Genomic DNA, 14,776 nt, shown 5'->3' on the forward strand with positions numbered 1-14,776 from the left:
GAGCATCGAGCAACGTGAACTTGAACTCCTTTCCCTCGTCTATGGCCTCAAGCCGGCGGCATAGCAGGAGCTTCTTGTAGTGGCGCTTGAGGTTCTCTATGATTCCCTGATCCATTGGTTGCGAATTGGCTGTCGTGTTGGGTGGGAAGAAGACCAGTTGGATGTTGTTCAGCTCGAGCTCGGGAGGGTGGACAGAGAAGTTATCGAGACAGACCAGCACTCTGCATCCCTGCTGGCCGAGTCGTCCGTCCCACGCATGCAACATCTCCTCGAAAAGCTCCGCCGTCATCCACGCCTTCGAGTTCGCCTTGTACTTGACCGGGATCTCTTTGTTCTTGAAGGCACGGGGTTTCTTGGAATTGCCAATCACCAGAAGAGGGAACTTCTCGCTGCCGCTCATGTTTGCCCCAACCAGAAGAGTGATCCTTTGCTTGCTTTTCTTTCCTCCAGTACACCGCTCTCCCCTGAAAGCCATGGTCTTGTTCGGAAGCAGCTGCCAGAAGAGTCCAGTCTCGTCCTGGTTGAAGACGTCGTCTGCGGAGAACTGCCCGAGTAAGGGCCGGAGAACCTGTTGTTGCCACTCAAGAAGGGATTGCGAATCCACCGCTCCAGCTTCGCCCTGCACTGTCTTGAACATGATGCCGTGGCGCTTCTTGAAATTGCCCAACCAACCGTCGCTCGCCATGAAGTCTGGGATGTGCATCAGCTCGGCCAGTTTCATCGCCTTCTCCTTGATCAGATCGCCGCTGACAGGCATAGTCTGTCCTCTTGATTGCTTCAGCCACATGAGCACTCCCTCATCAAGCTTCGGGTCGTGAGCCTGCGTCAACTTCATGCGCTTCGATGGAAATCCAGCTTTGATTGCAGCCTCGATTGCATCCTTCTTGCTGAGAATGCCCTTCACGGTGGTTCTCTTAACTTCGACACCCCATTTCTTGCTAATCTCCCTGGCCAACTTGGACTGATTCGGCTCCTTCTTCGCGGCAGCGATGATCTCCTTCTTCTCCTTCAGCGTAAAGTCGGTTCGCTTGCGTTTCTGAGCTGACATTATGGGCTGAATTTGAAAAAAAATGATGTCACTGTTGTACGTGTGCCTGCGTGTCTGTGTGTGTGCTCGCGCTTTTTTGTGTCTCGTTGTGCGTGTTGTGATTGGCTTGTTGTGGCTGGCATCGGGGAGAAGAATCGCGTGTTTTGACACAGTCTGACTATGCGCGTACGTATTGAGTTATGTTGTGCGCAGCTGGACTGTAGTTCGTCGCTTCGCCTTTGGACGTGAGTGTGATAATCGAGCACTGCGCAATACAGACTTTTTCACGACTCATGCCTTTTAACAGTCACACAGTAGTGGCATGGTAGCGAGAGTAGGGGGTGGCATATTAAATTTATTTTGTATTGAATTTTGTCGGGACCGAGCAAAAGTGGTATAATAGCGAGAGTGGCATAGAAGCGAGGTGGCATAGTAACGAGCTTTGACTGTACACACATATATATAGATACATACATATATATAGATACATACATATATATATAGATACATACATATATACACGTATATATATATAGATACATATATATATATAGATACATATATATATATATATATATATATATATATATATATATAGATACATATATATATATATATATATATATATATATATATATATATATAGATACATATATATATATATATATATAGATACATATATATATATATATATATATATATATATATATATATATATATACATATATATATATATATATATAGATACATATATATATATATATATATATATATATATATATATATATATATATATATATATATATAGATACATATATATATATATATATATATATATATATAGATACATATATATATATATATATATATATATATAGATATATATATATATATATATATAGATACATATATATATATATATATATATATATATATATATATATATATATATATATAGATACATATATATATATATATATATATATATATATATATATATATACATATACATATATATACATATATATATATATATACATATATATATATATACACATATATATATATATATATATATATATATATATATATATATATATATATATATATATATATATTTATATATATATATACATATATATATATATAGATACATATATATATATATATATATATATATATAGATACATATATATATATATATATATATATATATATATATATATAGATACATATATATATATATATATATATATATATATATACATACATAGAGATACATATCTTCTTCTTCTTCCTCTTTCGGCTTGCTCCCGCTAGGGGTCGCCACAGCGGACCAACTGTCTCCATTTTGCTCTATCCTCCACATCTTCCATTGACACTCCAACCACCCGCATGTCCGCCCTCACCGCATCCATGAACCTCTTCTTTGGCCTTCCTCTTCTCCTCCTGCCTGGCGGCTCCATCTTCAACATCCTTCTCCCGATATACTCCGTTTCCCTCCTGTGCACATGTCCAAACCATCGCAATCTCGCCTCTCTCACTTTGTCTCCAAACCGTCCGACCTGCGCTGTCCCTCTAATACACTCATTTCTTATCCTATCCATCCTCGTCACTCCCAACGAGAATCGCAGCATCTTTAACTCTGCCACCTCCAGCTCTGCTTCCTGTCTTTTTGTTAGCGCCACCGCCTCCAAACCATACAACATAGCTGGTCTCACTACCGTCTTGTATACTTTCCCCTTCACTCTTGCAGCTACCCTTCTGTCACAAATCACTCCTGCAACTCTTCTCCACCCACTCCATCCTGCCTGCACTCTCTTTTTCACTTCTCTCCCACACTCTCCGTTACTTTGGACAGTTGATCCCAAGTATTTAAACCAATCCACCTTCCCCACCTCAACTCCTTGCAACCGCACCATACCACCACCCTCCCTCTCATTTACGCACATGTACTCCGTCTTTCTCCTACTGACTAACATTCCCCTTCTCTCCAGTGCGTACCTCCACCTCTCAAGGCTCGATTCAGCCTGCTCCCTACTCTCCCTACAGATCATGATGTCATTCGCGAACATCATGGTCCATGGAGACTCCAGTCTGATCTCGTCCGTCAACCTGTCCATCACCATTGCAAACAGGAAAGGGCTCAGAGTCGATCCTTGGTGCAATCCCACTTTAACCTTAAACCGGTCCGTCATTCCTACCGCACACCTCACCGCTGTCACACTGTCCTCATACATATCCTGCACGATCCTCCCATACTTCTCCACCACTCCCGACTTCCTCATACAATGCCACAACTCCTCTCTTGGCACCCTATCATAAGCTTTCTCTAAATCCACAAACACACAATGTAACTCTTTCTGGCCTTCCCTATACTTCTCCATCAACATTCTCAAAGCAAACATCGCATCAGTGGTGCTCTTTCCTGGCATAAACCCATATTGCTGCTCACAGATCGTCACCTCTCCTCTCAACCGAGCTTCCACTACTCTTTCCCACAACTTCATGGTGTGGCTTAACAACTTTATCCCTCTGTAATTTCCACAGCTCTGCACATCACCCTTATTCTTGAAAATCGGAATCAGTACACTTAATCTCCACTCCTCCGGCATCCTCTCACTTTCCAAGACTTTATTAAACAATCTGGTTAACAACCCCACTGCCATCTCTCCTAAGCACTTCCATGCCTCCACTGGTATTCCATCTGGGCCAACCGCCTTTCCACTTTTCATCTTCTTCATAGCAGTCCTCACTTCATCCTTACTGATCCACCCCACTTCCAGATTCACTATCTCCACCTCTTCCAACCTTCTCTCTCTCTCATTTTCTTCATTCATCAGCTCCTCAAAGTACTCCATCCACCTTCTCAACACACTCTCCTCGCTCGTCAGCACATTCCCATTTGCGTCCTTTATCACCCGAACCTGCAGCACATCCTTCCCAGCTCGGTCCCTCTGTCTTGCCAATCGGTACAAATCCTTTTCCCCTTCTTTTGTATCCAACTTCTCATACAGCTCGTCATATGCCTTTTCCTTGGCCTTAGCCACCTCTCTTTTTGCTTTTCGACGCCACTCCTTGTACTCCTGCCGACTTTCTTCATCTCTCTGACTATCCCACTTCTTTTTAGCCAACCCCTTCTTCCTTATACTTTCTTGTACTTCCTCATTCCACCACCAAGTCTCCTTATCTTCCTTCCTCTGTCCAGATGTCACACCAAGTACCTTCCTAGCTATCTCCCTCACAACTTCTGCTGTCGTTGCCCAATCATCCCACCCATCTTTACCACCATCCAACGCCTGTCTCACCTCCTCCCTAAATTTCACGCAACAGTCTTCCTCCTTCAGCTTCCACCATCTGGTCCTTGGTTCAGCCCTCACTCTCTTCCTCAACCTCACCTCTAAAGTCATCCTACAGACCACCAATCGATGCTGTCGAGCTACACTCTCCCCTGCCACAACCTTACAGTCACTAATCTCTTTCAGGTTGCATCTCCTACTTAAGATGTAATCCACCTGTGTGCACTTTCCTCCACTCTTGTATGTCACCCTGTGTTCCTCCTTCTTCTTGAAATACGTGTTTACCACTGCCATTTCCATTCTTTTTGCAAACTCTACCACCATTTGCCCTTCCACATTTCTCTTGTTGAGACCGTACCTCCCCATCACCTCCTCATCCTCTTTATTCCCTTCCCCAACATGTCCATTGAAATCTGCTCCAATCACCACTCTTTCATCCTTGGATACACTCTCCACCACTTCATCTAACTCACTCCAGAAATCTTCTTTATATTCCATCTCACACCCCATATGTGGGGCATATGCACTGATGACATTCATCATCACCCCTTCAATTTCCAACTTCACACTCATCACTCGGTCAGACACCCTCCTCACCTCCAATACCCTCTTGACATGATCTTCCTTCAGGATTATCCCGACACCATTTCTCCTCCCATCCACACCATGGTAGAACAGTTTGAAACCACCTCCAATGCTCCTCGCCTTACTCCCCATCCACTTGGTCTCTTGTACACACAGTATGTCCACCTTTCTTCTCTCCATCATATCAGCCAACTCTCGCCCTTTGCCAGTCATCGTCCCAACATTCAGAGTTCCAACTCTCACCTCCACACTTCTACCCTTCCCCCTCTCCCACTGCCTCCGGACTCGCCTTCCCCGTCTCCTTCTCCTCCTTCGCCCAGCAGTAGCACAATTTCCACTGGTACCCTGCTGACCACCGGTACCGGTGGCGGTCGTTGGTAACCCGGGCCTCGACCGATCCGGTATGGAAATTCGTTTTGTTGTCCGCATAATGATTTGGCATAGGTTTTTACGCCGGATGCCCTTCCTGACGCAACCCTGGTCGCCTCTTACGACACACAGGGATATGGTACACCTATTCTAACCGGGGCATACACCGGGCCCAGTACAACTGGTGCTCATTTCGCCGACCTCGGAAGGATGGCAGGCTGAGTCAACCCCCTGGTGTTTTCGACTTGGTTTATATATATTTATATATATATATATATATATATATATATATATATATATATATATATATATATATATATATATATATATATATATATATATATATATATATATATATATATATATATATATATATATACACATTATATATATACACATTATATATATACACATTATATATATATATATATATATATACATATACATATACATACATATATTAATTCAGTGTCCCAACGGGGCTTGAACTCAGGACCTCTTGGGTCCCAAGCCACTGCCCTTACCACTGCGCCAACACCAGGCTTACATAGAGATACATATATATATATATATATATATATATATATATATATACATACATATAGATACATACATATAGATATATATATATATATATATATATATATATATATATATATATATATATATATATATAGATACATATATACATACATATAGATACATATATATATATATATATATATATATATATATATATATATATATATACATACATATAGATACATATATATATATATATATATATATATATATATATATATACATATAGATAGATAGATACATATACATATAGATAGATAGATACATATACATATATATATATATATATATATATATATATATATATATATATATAGATACATATAGATAGATACATATATATGTATATATATATATATATATATATATATATATATATATATATATATATATATATATATATATATATATATATATATATATATATATATATATATATACGGTCGCAGGTTGTGACCACAGTGCAGTCATTCTTGTTTTTAGTTTTAAAACCTGAGATATTTTTAGTATCGGTTTTCATTTTTGACAATAAAGTGATGCCATTGCATGTATTAGTAAATAAATTTTACTTTCTTCCAGAGTGAGAAAGCCTTTTTAACTTTCAATATATATATATATATATATATATATATATATATATATATATATATATATATATATATATATATATATATTCATTCATTCATTCATTCATTCATTCATTCATTCATTCTCTCTCTCTCTCTCTCTCTCTCTCTCTCTCTCTCTCTCTCTCTCTCTCTCTCTCTCTCTCTCTCTCTCTCTCTCTCTCTCTCAGGAAGGTGAGAGCCATGATGGAATGTCTTTCTCTTCTTTTCTTTTTTCTTTTTTTGTTAATATGTATTTTATTTCAGTATCTTTATCGTAACATTATCTTTTTTGCATGCCTGCTGTTCTTGTACACTGAAAAGAAGGCCTATTTGGCCGAAAACTTAAAAGATCGTCCTGAAGCTCGGTCCGTAACTCATTTTACTTCTTCTGCTTATATTTTATGCAAATGAAGCACCCTACTCATCGTATGGAGTTTCTGCGACTTCTCAGATATATATATATATATATATATATATATATATATATATATATATATATATATATATATATATATGTATCTTAATGGTTATAAACAAGCAATCACCATTGTAAACCCAATTTGAGTGGTTTCAAAAAAGCAACAGACAGAAGTTATTTATCAATCTATTGGCCGAGTCACCTCATCCAGATGGAATTAAAGGCTAAATGGAACCGGTAACTCACGGAGCACCATCTTAAACACCCAGCTGTATTCTGAACGGGATTTCATTAAATGAGGAATGAAAAGATGTTAAAGTTGATGATGAGGAAAGAAAATTCCAGAGATGGTTCAGATTGAAAAAGGCAGGTACAAAAGGATAGAAATATTTGTAGGAGACAAAAAACTCGATACAAATAAGCATTCCTCATGCTGAGCCACGAGCACTCTGCAATATTTCATTTGAACGATTTGAAAGATAGAGATGCCACACTCCCTTCCTCACGCCACCAGTAACACCTGCTGTGACTAATTCTGGTGAGAATTTCAGCCATTAGTGGATATAAAAGAAAAAGTAAACCAACTTGTAAAAGTTTGCTCTTGCATTTTCTTGTTTCCATGAAGGGCCTGTGAAGACTTCACCTTAAGCTGTCTTGTTCTGAAAAACAAGATGGACAGGATAAATTTAGGCTGAATAAGCAGGTAATCACAACCTCTTCCCTGATCACCTCTAATTGATATTGAATTTATCAGTGTACGACCTTTAATCAAACAGCTATTGCTTTGCACATTCTGGTTTGATACCGATTTTTCAAGTATGTGTGATTTTTTTTTCATGTACTCAGATTTTTAGTTGATCTGGAACGTAGTTCCGTGGAGCTTATGGGGTGGTGTGTCATCCATCTGTTAGTCCATTCATCAACACTTGCAACTTCTTCTCTGAAACTGCATACACAATTTTGATGAAACTTGACCACAACCTTCATCACTCATGATGTACCAAAGTTTGTTCACAGCATTAAGAAAATTGGAGTCTGAGGGGGGTCTACAGAGGGACTTTACGGGGTGGCTGCCCCAAAAAGAGGTATCTCCTTTCTTCTTAGAAACTACACACATTTCCGATGAAACATGACTGCAATATTCATCACCCGTGATGCACCAAAGTTAATTCACAGCATTAAAAAAAAATCGGGGTCTAAGGCAGTCTACAGAGAGGTTGCCCCCCCCAACATATGTATTTGCTTTCTTCTCAGAAACGCCACACAATGCCGATGAAATTTGACGTCAACCTTCATCACCCGTGATGTACCAAAGTCTGTTCATGCTATTTAAAAAATTGGTGTCAAATAGGATTTAGGAAGGGGTGTTGCCCTCCAAAATAGGTATTTGCGATAACTTGTTCATTGGTACGCTTTGTTGATTCTGTCATATGTTGATTTATTTCTCAGTATCATTATTCCACAAGGTGAGCGCCCAGGGGTATTACCCGTATTTTTATGTTTATCATGTAAATGTCGAAGTATATTTGAGACATGCAAACTATTCATACATTTAGATAAATGGCTATTGATCTTGTTTAATGTTAGACTAAACAATACTGTTATTGTATTACTAGACTAGCAAATACCACCCGTCGCTTCGCTGATGGGAATACTAAAGAGGGGCAGAGGGAAGGGGAGAAAGTAGAGAGAGAGAGAGAGAGAGAGAGAGAGAGAGAGAGAGAGAGAGAGAGAGAGAGAGAGAGAGAGAGAGAGAGAGAGAGAGAGAGAGAGAGAGAGAGAGAGAGAGAGAGAGAGAGAGAGAGGACACGGGGGGGGGGGGGCAGAGAGGAGCGGGTGGGAGGAAGGAGAATGAGACAGGTGGAAGACAGCAAATAAGACCAAGGCTTACCTTGCCATGTTTAACCCCCCAGGGATCTTTGACTGGTTGAGGGTTAAACGTGGCCATCACCGCCTCACCTCAATACAAAGCACCATTTACTGTGTGTTTTGTATTTTACGGTGATCTGACATTGCTGCCACATTGTTCACAGGAGGAACAACAGCTCACTCAATCTTCAAGTTACCCTTAAATATGCCAAGTATGGAGGCACCAACCTGCAATATTTCATAGGCTTGAACTGCAAAGCGGCAAATTTGCTATTTGCGGCAAAGGTTTCATCGGCTTGAACTGTGTGCTCCTGAACCAGATAGTACAGACAACCGTCTGAAGTACATCACATTGACTGGGAGATCGTAGGTAGAAGAGGGCAGAATACAGTCATTGTTGCTGTGTCTGCTTCTAATCTCACTTTTTGCTGTTGAGAAGTTTCAGTTGCTCTGGATTTTTGTTATTCCTTGTTTTTTGTCATCTTTTGTTATTCCTGCCTTTTTTCATCTTGTATCTTTCTTCTTCTATCAGCCTCTCCTTCTTTCTTTGTTCTTCTGTCTTCCGACTTCTTCTGCCTTCCTCCTCCTGTATTTCTCTTCTCTTTCCTCTTTTCTTCTTTCCTCTTTCTGCCTCTCTTCTCTTTCCTCTTTCTGCCTTTCTTCTCTTTCCTCTTTCAAAATTGCTTCTCTTTTCTCCTTCTGCCTTGCTTCTCTTTCCTCTTTCTTGTCTTTCCTCTTTCTGTCTTTCTTGTCTTTCCTCTTTCAAAATTGCTTCTCTTTTCTCTTTCTGCCTTGCTTCTCTTTCCTCTTTCTGCCTTGCTTCTCTTTCCTCTTTCTGCCTTGCTTATCTTTCCTCTTTCTGCCTTGCTTATCTTTCCTCTTTCTGCCTTGCTTCTCTTTTCTATTTCTGCCTTGCTTCTCCAGCATTGAAGATTTCATATTACATTTTATCACAGTGTTTGACATTGTTTTTGTTATTTTTTTAATCCTTGTAAAGCTTCAAGATAAACAATGTTTCATGTTTTTCCATGTTGTGCCAAGATGAAAAGGCTTTTGCCAACTCTGGAACAACCAACATAGGGTTGGCCATGAGAAAAGCGTCGGCTTTGCAGGTTGAGGCTGACAACTTTGAGCGATTGTCATTGTGCCTTGTTAATGCTCATGGCAAAACTGAGGTGGACAGGGAACTGGAGCCTTCTAAATTGAAATGGTTTGAGATGGGATGATTGTAATGCATGGAATGAAGACATCCTGTCCTGCTGCATGGCCAGTCATGATTGTGGCTTCAATGATATGTAGCATAAGCTTCTTGACAGCCAAATGTGTTCCATTACAGAGTGTTGGTGGGTCCGGATTCCTGAGAAGCATAATGGGTGCACCAATCTTGAGCTCCAGATTGTGAGGAGACACACCTGGTGGTTGCAGAGAGTTAAGAAATTCTGTGGGGGTAGTGGACTGCTTCAATTGTTTCTGGTACAGTGTCCACCGACTTGTACGTTTGCATAGTGCCAGGTAACTGTGTAAGAAGGCCTCTGTTTGTGGAATTGACTATCATTTTTTCGGTGCCAAGATGGCTCTCTGGCTTAGCCACTTGTGGTCATGGAAGTTGTGTGCAACATTTGAAAATACTGCATCTTGTAGTTGTTGAAGTGTTGCAACTGTTTTCTCAATGTTGTTCATTGAGATGGTTCCATCTTGATTTTCAGATGCCATGGTTCCATTTCCCAGTTTGAGCAGGCTTACAACAAACTCCACAGCAGATGAATCACCTGCTAGAAGCACTCGCATGTTGGTCATGAGGCTGAGTCGCTGAATGTTGTTCCAAATGTATGAGGCTTTGAGGCAGACCTGCAGTCAATCAACTTTGGTTCCATGTGGAATGCATGGCAGTGTCAATCAAGAATCCCCAGCCAACACCAGTCACTCCATCCATTCATCTATCATTATGTCGAAGATCTTGCATGGTGCGATCAAGAGCCTCTATGGCGACTTTGTGAAACATTGTACATTCGTTCCAGACAATGAGCCGGCACTCCTGCAGGAGCTTAGCTTTTCCAGTACCCCTGCCAATATTGTTGGTTGGTTCCTCCATACTTGCCAGATTTAAGGGTAACTTGAAGACTGAGTGAGCTGTTCTTCCTCCTGTCAACAGTGTGGCAGCAATGTCTGATGATGCCACTGCAAGGGCAATCATGTTTCTCTGCCAGATTTTTGTCAAAAGAAGATTGATGAGAAATGTTTTGCCAGTTTTACCTGGAGCATCCAGAAAGGAAGTGCCACCAGTCCTATTGAAAACTGCTTGTGTAATCTTATTAAAGGCTTCTCTTTGGTCTGGAACCAGACATGGCTCATTCTCATTTATGTATTCAGCAAGCTGTTCCTTGTTGTAGTTGGTCTCTCAAATTTCATTTGTGAGCTCATTGTCATTGTATCATTGAGGGTCAGGAAGGCCAAAAGTTTTGAGGTCAAAGCCACCCAAAGCCTTGATCTTGTCCAATGATAATGAGAGCTTGATTGAAGATGGCATCACTGAAGTCTAGTTCCAGGTTGGGATTTTGCCCTTGTGCATGATGCAAAATGTCCTCTGCTAGATTCTCCTTGTGGTTGTCCCATAGTTATTGAGGATTTGACATGGCACATGTCTGCAACATGATGGCAAACAGATTTCGCAGTATCCATGGTGATCGAGTTGCAGATGCCTCCTCCAATGTGCTGTTCCAGTGTGTATCATCCTCCAGGAGTCCTCTGTGCTGGCAAGCCTGTTTGTAAGTTTCACAGATTGTGGCATCCACTGTTCGCAAGTCCTCAAATGATGTTGGACCTTTGACCTCATGCAGAAGAAGTCTCAGGAAAAAGCATTCAAAATTATTAGGATGGACAGTGTACACATCGCCAAGTGTGTCACTTTCTTTGATGTCTGGCTGGTCTGGTGCAGTTTTTCCTGCTCTGTGGTGAGCCCACTTCTTGCTGCCAACATTCCATGTGTAGTACTTGGGTATCTGATGAACAACAGTGTCTTAGCAAATTCATCATCCTGGCAGAGATTGAAGAAAGCAGTGAGAGTTGTGTCTTGTTGGGCTTAGTCACACTCACATTCATTCTTCTCAGTGAAGTACACTCTCTGGCCATTCTCAAGGTGCACACTGAGATGAACCACAGTTGGATGTCACTCATGAATTGGGAAGTTCAGGATCCTCCAGATGGCTTCATTGCTGCTGATGTACATTGCATAGCCAAAAGTATGCAGACACCCCTTCTAATTAGTGGATTTAGCTCTTTCAGCCACACCCATTGCTGACAGGTGTACAAAATCAAGCACACAGCCATGCAATCTTCATAGACAAACATTGGTAGTAGAATGGGCCATACTGAAGAGCTCAATGACTTTCAACGTGGCTGCGTCATCAGATGCCACCTTTCCAACAAGTCAGTTCATCAAATTTCTGCCCTACTTGGGCTGTCCAAGTTAACTGAAAGTGCTAATATTATGAAGTGGAAATGTCTAGGAAGAAGAACAGCTCAGCCGCGAAGTGGTAGGCCACACAAGCTCAAAGGATGGGACTGCCAAGTACTGAAGCGCGTAACGTGGAAAAAATTGTCTGTCGTTGGTTGCAGCACTCATTACCGAGTTCCAAACTGACTCTGGAAGCAACGTCAGCACAAGCACTGTTCGTCGAGAACTTTATGAAATGGGCTTCCATGGCCGAGCAGCCGCACACAAGCCAAATATCACCATGCGCAATGCCAAGCATCGGCTGGAGTGGTGGAAAGCTCACCGCCATTGGATTCTGAAACAGTAGAAACGTGTTCTCTGGAGTGAGGAATCACGCTTCACCATCTGGAAGTTTGATGGAATAATCTGGGTTTGGCAGATGCTAGGAGAACGCTACCTGCCTGAATGCATAGTGCCAACTGTAAAGTTTGGTGGAGGAGGAATAATGGTCTGGGGCTGTTTTTCATGGTTCGGTCTAGGCCCCTTCATTCCAGTGAAGGGAAATCTTAATGCTGCAGCAGACAATGACATTCTAGACAATTCTGTGCTTACAACTTTGTGGCAGCAGTTTGGGGAAGGCCCTTTCCTGTTTCAGCATGACAATGCTCCCTTGCACAAAGTGAGGTCCGTACAGAAATGGTTTGGTGAGATTGGTGTGAAAGAACTTGACTGGCCTGCACAGAGCTCTGATCTCAACTCCATCGAACACCTTTTGGATGAATTGGAACGCCAACTGCGAGCCAGACCTAATCATCCAACATCAGTGCCTGACCTCACGAATGCTCTTGTGGCTGAATTGGAACAAATCCCCACAGCAATGTTCCAACATTGAGCGGAAAGCCTTCCAAGAAGAGTGGAGGCTGTTATAGCAGCAAGGGGGGGAGGGGTGGACCAACTCCACATTAATGCCTATGATTTTGGAATGAGATGTTGGACGAGCAGGTGTCCATGTACGTTTGGACATGTGTATCTTCCCATTTCATATTGCCGAACATCATCATGCACAGTCCCATCCATTATCAGGGTGAATGCAGCCATGTCAGATCATTTGTTGACATACTTGTGCATATATTTGATGGATTTCACAGAGTGGCAGTACTCAACATTGATGTGTGCATTGAATAGCCGTTTGAGGAGTGGACAGTATGGAACGATCCACCTGTTGTCATCTTCAATCTCACAACCACGAACTCCAATGGTGGTTGTAAATCCACCATCTTCTGGTTTTTTTTTTCTGACAATAAAATGGGTATCCATGTTGTCTGGTCTGCCTCTCTTTCAGAAGGTATCGTGGGAATCTTTTTGTGCATTTGTTACCTTTCATGCATGGTGAGTTTGGATTGATGCTTCCACAGGGACCATGCACCATCTGTGTTTCGACAGTGCTGAACAGAAGTGGATCAATTACTGGGTCTGGAAGTTCAGCACTGATGAAGTCATCCACTCTGGGCACATGAAGTTCATCTTGAAGCCAAGTCAAAATGTGGTCATGTGGCAGGCCACGCTTTTGCTACTCAATTGTGTACACGTAGCATTTAATGGCCCCAAAAATCTTTCCCTTGGTGATGACATTTATCAATGCCTTTATTTTTTTGTCGAAATGCTCTTGCCAGCAAATCATGGCGATGCTGTGGTTTTTTGCCTGGCTTCAGTTCATTAGCCACTTCCTCCCAAGCTGGATTTCAGATGAAGGTGATGAGATCAGGATAGCCATAGTTTCGCACATATGTCATGGCATCCTGAGTGCGCTCATGCATGCAGCGGGGACCACCTGTGAAACTGGAGGCAAGATGACCAATTGGCCAACATTGGCAGCTTTTCCATCATTGTTCATGGCATCCCTGAGGTGAACATAGTTTTTTACTCGGAGTTTCTTTTATCTCTTTCGAATGAATCTCAGCCTTTCTGCCTCAATTTTGGCAAACATGTCCACAACAAATTGGTGAAAGAGACCTTTGCAATGCAAGATGTGATTGAAATTACCAGCTCTCAGTATCATCCTGTTGGCATAAACGTCCATGACAGCCACCTCTGAAGTGGAGAGTGCATTGAAGTACCGCTCATGCTCCCCAGCTGGAGTTTTGTCTGAATGAATGACAATTTTGCACTCGGGTGTCATCTTCTCCATGGCATTCTTGAAACTCCAAACATAGTGGTTTTCCTTGTGGAGAATATCTTGCAACTGCAACACCACTTCCAACTTGGTTTGAATGACATTGTTGCAGCACTGTTCAGCCTGATTTGTATTGTCACCAATAAAGTAAATCTGCAGGAATTTTGGCTCTGTGTTTGGTCACGGCTGTAGACTGCCAATCTGATGATAAACCTGTCCCTGCACTTTAAATGTGGGCATGCAGCCAGATTCTCTGATCTCTTTTGTGGTGCCGAAAGATGTCATGTTGAAGCACGAGTTGTATCTTCTGATGTTGCTTTGGAAATGACTTACGTTTGGAGTGTTCACTGTCAACAATGTATTAAGAGGCTCAAGAGGAGCATTCATTTGGGTCAGCCGAACCTTGCCACTGT

This window comes from Eptatretus burgeri, chromosome 4 (assembly GCF_056783735.1).
Source record: "Eptatretus burgeri isolate ZD-2024b chromosome 4, Ebu_testis_v1, whole genome shotgun sequence".
Taxonomy (NCBI): Eukaryota; Metazoa; Chordata; class Myxini; order Myxiniformes; family Myxinidae; genus Eptatretus; species Eptatretus burgeri.